This window comes from Misgurnus anguillicaudatus, chromosome 19 (genome assembly GCF_027580225.2).
Source record: "Misgurnus anguillicaudatus chromosome 19, ASM2758022v2, whole genome shotgun sequence".
Taxonomy (NCBI): Eukaryota; Metazoa; Chordata; class Actinopteri; order Cypriniformes; family Cobitidae; genus Misgurnus; species Misgurnus anguillicaudatus.
In genome coordinates, this window is record NC_073355.2 from 927,210 (window position 1) to 934,498 (window position 7,289).

The 7,289-nt window shown below is 33.9% G+C and overlaps 1 long non-coding RNA gene across 1 annotated transcript; it reads left to right on the forward strand.

Moving 5' to 3' along the window:
• Nucleotides 1-2,576: 2,576 nt before the first annotated feature.
• LOC129438186 (uncharacterized) lies at nt 2,577-6,495 on the forward strand. The gene is made up of 4 exons (XR_012359055.1): nt 2,577-3,752; nt 4,253-4,317; nt 4,436-4,534; nt 6,139-6,495. It is a non-coding gene; the product is annotated as an uncharacterized lncRNA (long non-coding RNA).
• Nucleotides 6,496-7,289: the final 794 nt, after the last annotated feature.

Sequence of the window (7,289 nt, forward strand, 5' to 3'; positions counted from 1 at the left end):
AAACATGTAACAGTGTTGGGCAAGTTACTGAAAATTTGTAATTAGTTACAGTTACTAGTTACTTCTTTTAAAAGTAACTGAATTACTATACCAGTTACTGTATATCAAAAGTAATTAGTTACTTAGAAAAGTAACTTTTGAAAAGTTTGCTTTTTAAATGTAAATATGAACAGCACTGAACAGTCAAACAGTAAAATGATATGGATGGGCTATTTTACACATAAGACTCTAATATATCACATACTGTAGGAGAATATTTTGCTTTAGATTCAGCCGTTGAATATTTTTGTTAGAAATTATCTTAATATGTAAGCTTAGTTAATTTATGTATATCATTTAGACCATTTAGACAAATATTCTGTGTGTTTACATTGAAAATATATAGTGTGTTAAAATTGTGTATTGTCTCTTTAACAATTTGGAGACAATTGTGTCAACATGTCATATTTTCTAAAATAAATTGTAATTTTTCTTTTTTCATATTTATTTTAATAAGTTAGTTGAAAGTGCTCACCTTTTATCGCATTCTTACTAAGCATTGCTTAGTAGGGTGCAGCCCTTGAATTGGAACACAGCTTGTGAAGCTTGCCACTGTGACTGCGCTCTTTGGTCATATATTGTTTGTTTTCTGTTGGATTTTAATGATTCACAGGATTAAAGGAAGATATTTAATCAGAAAACGGAGTAGGCTATGTGGATTGTTTTGTCTGACGGACACAGAGCGAGTGGATTGTTTTGTCAGACAGACACAGAGCGAGTGGATTGTTTGTTCGGATAACAACAATCGCGGATCGTTCTCTTCCATGAAGGCCGATGTAAACATCTAAGAATATATGAACATTTCTTAGATTTATTACCTTTGTGGACTACAAATGCAAGTTGATGTCATACTGCGATTGCTTGGTGAAGATAATTTACAAACATGAGACCGGATGGATTATGACTTGCGCACAATTTTTAAACAAAGGTATGTTGTCCCGTTTAGATTTTTCTTGTTCATTCTATATGCACTGTCAGCTATGATGAAGTGTAATGAATCATTGCGCCGCCAACTACGGTCCTGCGACGTCAGATATGTCTTGTCTATTTTTTACAAAATAGAGTAACGCGAGTAACAAACTCATTTAAATTTCAGTAATTGTAATTGCGTTACTTGATTTAAAAAAATACTTCGTTACATGCTCAATACTGCTAAAAGTAGTGGAATTACAGTTACAGTTACTTTGTAACGCGTTACTCCCATCACTGATTATATATTATAATAAATGTAGAGTTGATTTGCACAAAAGATAAGTTCCATATGAAATTCTAAAATCATAATTTTATTAAGCTCCTGTTTATGTTCAGTAATTGCACTTTAATGGCAATGAAAATAACCTATTCATATAAAAACATGATAACAAACAGACACACATTCTTTTTGTTTACGGTTTGCATGTTTAAAGGCAGATGAAACACTTCACACAAGCTCTGGACTAATAAATTTAGAAATACCTCTGATGCCCGAGAATTAACACAAATATATGTATAAGGTATGTAAATGATGATGATGATAATAATAACCAAAAATGTATAATTATATCAGGTGAGTAAAACTCTATTTACAAGGCATCAATTATAACTCCTTTGGACTCTACATTCCAATTGCACCTCAGAAAACTATAGGAACGGATCTCTGGAGATGGGTAATCACTGGAAATGCTGTCACAGGAATGGTAAGAAAATACTTTTAATGAAATTTACCCAGTTTAAAAAGAAGGCCTTGGATAAAAAAAAGAAAAGCAAAAATGCCAAATAACCCAATAAAATAAATCAATGAATAAAAGATCTTGTTAGAGTACTCAATCCTCACTGGTATGCACCATCACAGTGAATTATAACCCTTATGCACTGACTCAAATTCAAAGTACAAATTGAACTATGACATTCAAACGTTCACATTAGGATATGAATCACAGTTCAGGAATCATAACTCAGGAATCAATGTTCAGTTCAAATCAGTTCAGTTCTGATATCAGATATTCGTAACTTATCTCAAGTCCAACGATGCAAATGAGCTGTTAGCCACAGTCCGTACCGAAATCCTCTTCTATATTTTAGAAAAAGGCAAAGTCTCAGTCTATATGAATCCTTGCATTAACAGTCTTAAGTTTTAGTGTGTTGTTTTACAGTTTTTCTCAATTGCAAAAACACTAAAACCCATTGGCTGAACAAAGTTCTCAGTTGCCTGAACTCATTTATCTAATTGTGCAGTCTGTTGTCAATACCTTAAACCATTTCACATCATAAAACACAATTTGCAGATCTCACTTAGACTTTTTAGCAAAACTCCAAACACATACTCATTCTCAAAACACAATGGCCCTCATTTATCAAAAGTGCGTACACCAAATTTCCAGCTTACACCTGGCGTACACCCAAAACCACGGTGACTTTCAGATTTATCAATATGGACGTTGCTTATTTACTGTTGCCTACATCTAAATTCTATGTCTGCTTAATGGTTCAGTTAATTTGTTTAAGTAATATTTTAAAATGATGTAGTAACTTTTGTAGTGTGTCGTTCTTTATTTACATACAGTTGTTTGTTAGCTGTATCTTAGATCCAGTTTGATACGGAGCTCCGGATATAATTCAAATTAACAATTTGTTTCCACGACATCCACATGTTTTACTAAGCTAATTCATAATTTGAAGTAATAATAATTGTAATAGTAATTACGAAATATTATAATAATTAATTCCAAGGAACAAACTGCCCAGCAAGCAATAGCCGTTATTTCAACGTCTCGTTTCAGTATAGACCCGATATAGCCGGGCTGTGCCTAGCCCATATCTAGCCCAAATAAACTTTAATTTGGTTACATGTGGTTTTTGACAAAATAATTTGTGAGATGTATGCTATTTCATCATGTAAGAACAGTTAACAGCGATTACAAGGTATTTCGTTTCATTTCTATAAAGTGTTTTATGCATCGTCTGTACGTAGTGACAATTTAGCTCATAAATAGACCGACTACGAATAAACCACGTTTAGCCCAGAAATAACCATGAATTTAATTACATGTTGTTTTTCCAAAATGATTTGTGAGATGTGTGATATTTAATCATGTAAACAAAGTTCAAAGCGATTAAGGTATTTTGTTTCATTTCTTTAAAGTGTTTTATGCACCGTCTGTACTTAGCCACTATTTAGCTTACAAATAGACCGACTAAGAACCCACGTTTAGCCCAGAAATAACCATTAATTTAATTACACGTGGTTTTTGCCAAATAACTTGTGAGATGTATGGTATTTCATTGTGTAAGCAAAGTTAACAGCGATTACAAGGTTTGTTTAATTTCTTTAAAGTGTTTTATGCACCGTCGTACATAGCCACTATTTAGCTCATAAATAGACCGACTACGAACAAACCATGTTTAGCCCAGAATAACCTTGAATTTATTAAAATTTTGTTTTTGCCAAAATAACTTGCAAGATGTATGATATTTCATCAGGCATGCAAAGACACCAGTGAATTCAAGATGTTTGGTTTTATTTATCTTATCTGAATATCTGCTGTCACGCATAACATTCATTACTTAACCGTATTTGAAAGATAAACAAAATCCAGTTACAACTCCGAACCGCTAGATAGCAGCTGCAGTACACAAACACGAGGCCAAATCTCGCGAGAAAGACTTCCGCTGTTTGAAAATCAACACCAGCGAGCAGACAGGGGGAAAGCAATCTACCACACTCGTTTGGTCGTGTAAGTGTTTTTATTATTTTATTTTACATGTGTTTAAAATGTATTTACTTTATTTGTTGTTGGAATCGCGACATTCTTGCGTGTAACTTAACGTTAGAGTAAGTAACCCATGTTTTATATAACCTAAACAGTACAACCTGCAATGTAATAAAATAGTGGAGGTAAATGAGTCTATGAAACGTTACACTGAAGATTAACATGAGTAATTTGTAGGCTGCTTTTTAGTAACAGCAGTAATTAGCCAAGGTATTACTGTGTTGCTTACAGTAATGTAGGCAGTTGTGCTTTACAATTATGCATACAGAGATAGATTGTGGGGGAAAGCTATTTTTCCATATGGATTTAACTTACAGGCCTTCAGTTTGTTGGAAAAAGAGTTTTATTGTGTTAGTGAGTGAAAAATTGTAGGTCAGTGGGCATTAACCTTTAAGGTTGGTAAACACTTGTACACTGAAGCATACAATACTGTACAATTACTGACATTGGTATGTGCTATTCAGGCGTCAAAGCTGTGCGAAACTGGAGGGAGAAACTTGAGAGACCGTGCCGGAAGAATGATGGACAGGTAAATTCTATAAACATGCAATATTAATCAGACATTGTGGTGTCAACGCAGTCTTTCATGTGGTCACAAAAAAAACATCAGTCTGCAACTGTTAACGACGTTGTCTTTTGTATTTTAGAGTTCACTAAAATTCATTAATTTCAAAGTTCAACATGAATGGTGGTGGTCCACTGCAGAAGCAAGCATTTGAAAAAACATCAGTTCTCAGTTATTAAAGGTAAGTGTGTTTGTATGTAGTTTTAGGCTGAATGGTGTTTCACAAAATAATACTTTTAATATGACATTAGGCTATGTGAGGAGTAATTGACGACAGTCCGGTACTGCCTTAATATTTTCTAAATATTAAAAGCACCAGATTAAATTACTCTTTGCCGATACAACAGTTAACTCACCCATACAATATTGTTTAGATGTTTTATTTTTAGACATTTGACAAGTTTTATGTCCATAAGATTGTATTGTGAATATTTTATGCTGGGCATCTTAAAGGGCAGGGTATTTGATTTTGAAAAATACTAACTTTAGCCTACACGCACCAACCAGAAGCACACTCCTATCTCATTAACCAGTAAGACTGACAAAGTGAATATCATTACCAAAATTACCAACATAAACAACTGTTTTTAATCCGAATTAAATACAGCACGTTTAGAAATTTGAAAAAAAAATCATTACACTAATTCTTAAAGGAACACAAACTACATAAGCAACACGTTTTATTAAAATAAAATCTGAATCCATCAAAATAGAATCACATTGCATACCTACCTTTCCAAAAGAAACACTGCAACGACCCTTTCAGACCTGTAGCTGTTTCCATCTTGCAGAAAAGCAGTGATGTTACCAATGTTAATTTGGGTTTTTGCTTTTTGCTCATCCAGATGTTGTTTTTTTTTTGGTGTTTCAAAATGTCTTTCGTTTTGTAGCTCCTGTGTCAATTCAGCAGGAAAGTTTATTTGATTCTCCCTATTTTTACAGAGCGTGAACAGGGTGTGAAGTGGCATGCAAAACACGTTCACAGAAGAGGGGCAAAAATTTAATGCGTCCAATTAGGCATTGGCCGGAATGAGATTCTGGCAGTATGATAACCTTAAGCAAAAATACCACGGTGTTGCGGTATTGCCATTGTGACACTAAAATGTGTTATTTTCAAATGTCTGCGTATTAAAACATCAACTTTTCAACTGGACACAATACATTTTATTTTTAAGCAACAAACAACGTTTATGCCAGGTAAAAATAAAGCCTTTAAATTATAATATTCTTTCAATTGTAGATGTAAACATGAATTCAATTACATGATTTAATTCACTTTGTGTAAACACAGTTCATACATTGAAAACGGTATCACAGACATTTTTTGTGGTTTTTTAAAACCTTGACTCTGAAAATATCGGTATACCTTTAAACCGGTAACTGGCCCATGCCCATGTCCAAATATTGCATTCGGTCGGGGTTCAATGATTTGTTGAACGTTTTTGGTCCTACGCCTTTTACAGATGACACAAATATATAAAAATACACATTCAGACAACTTAACATAGTGATTGCTATCAAGACTTGAGGAGACTTTCAACCAGCATAACTAAAATGTTTCTGGATCAAAATCAGATACCCTGCCTTTAAGCCTCTTTTGCTAGTTCCAAAATGTCATTAAACACACGCAGAGAAACATGCACTTGTGTTTGTAGTAATGAGAACGATATGATTACTGTTGTTGACCTGTCAATATTTATATATGACTTTTTCCAAAGAGAATGACTATCACATTTAACATAAAGCAAAAATACTTGTCTCATGCATTCTTTTCATATTTGGCAGATGCTGTGTTGAACAACTTCCCAGCAGCAACAGAACTGGAAGTGAAGGATGCAATGGGGGGCATTTCAAACAGGCACCAGGGAGGACGGGGGGGGGTATAGAAATTAGTACAATTAATAAGTTGAAGTGAACTGAAGATAGTTTGTTAATGTTTAGATGTTATTTCATTTTTAAAATTGTATTTTGTTATTTATGCTTTTATTTTGTTACTGTTTTTATTCTTTTTGTTAAAAGTAATTTTTCTTCATTTTGTCTTATCTGAATTTTTATTGTATTAACAATATTTTTTGTAATAAATTGCATGATTACATGTTTATGAGAACCTGTTTTAATGGATTAAAAAGAATTCTTTAGCCATTCTTTTGTTGTTTATTAGACACATATGTGTAGTCATTTAATAGCCGTCTATTTAACGGCTAGTCTATTTTTGGGCTATGATAGACGTCTACTAGATTTTCACTGACAGCCCAAAATTAGCCTTTTATTAGCCTAGACCCACATTCACCGTCTATTAGACGTATATATGTAGACGTTTAGTAGCCGTCTATTTGATGACTAGTCTATTCTTGGGCTATGATAGACGTCTACTAGATTTTCACTGACAGCCCAAAATTAGCCTTGTTTTAGCCTAGACGTCAAGGGGGTGTTTAGACGGCTACTAGACGTCTATTAGCCGCAAAATTGCTTGCTGGGTGTTGAATATTGGGAACAAATTCTAAATTTATGGCCATACTTTAGACTAAATAAGAAAAAGAAGTGTCCATAATGTAGCATAAAAGATAATTTGTGGCCATAATTTTGTCCGCATGTCATCATGATTGGATTTACGGCTCCATTCAACACAAGCATTTTACCTTACCTCATCTGTATTTATTTATCATCGAATGGTACGTAACTAGCTTACCTTTTATTGCATTACCATGTTTTCGTAGCACATCCTTGTGCTTTCTTGCAATGTGCCGCTTCAGATTCCAGGAAGAATATTTGCTAACTCTTTACAGTCTCTCCGCAGTCCCTTTCAATTTTTTCTTCATCGAACTAGCAAATTATCAAAGTGCGTTCTGGGTGTTACAACCCATGGCGTCAATATTTGACGACACTTGACCATGCGTCAATATGTTGACGCGGAGGGTATACCTTTCGCGTCATTT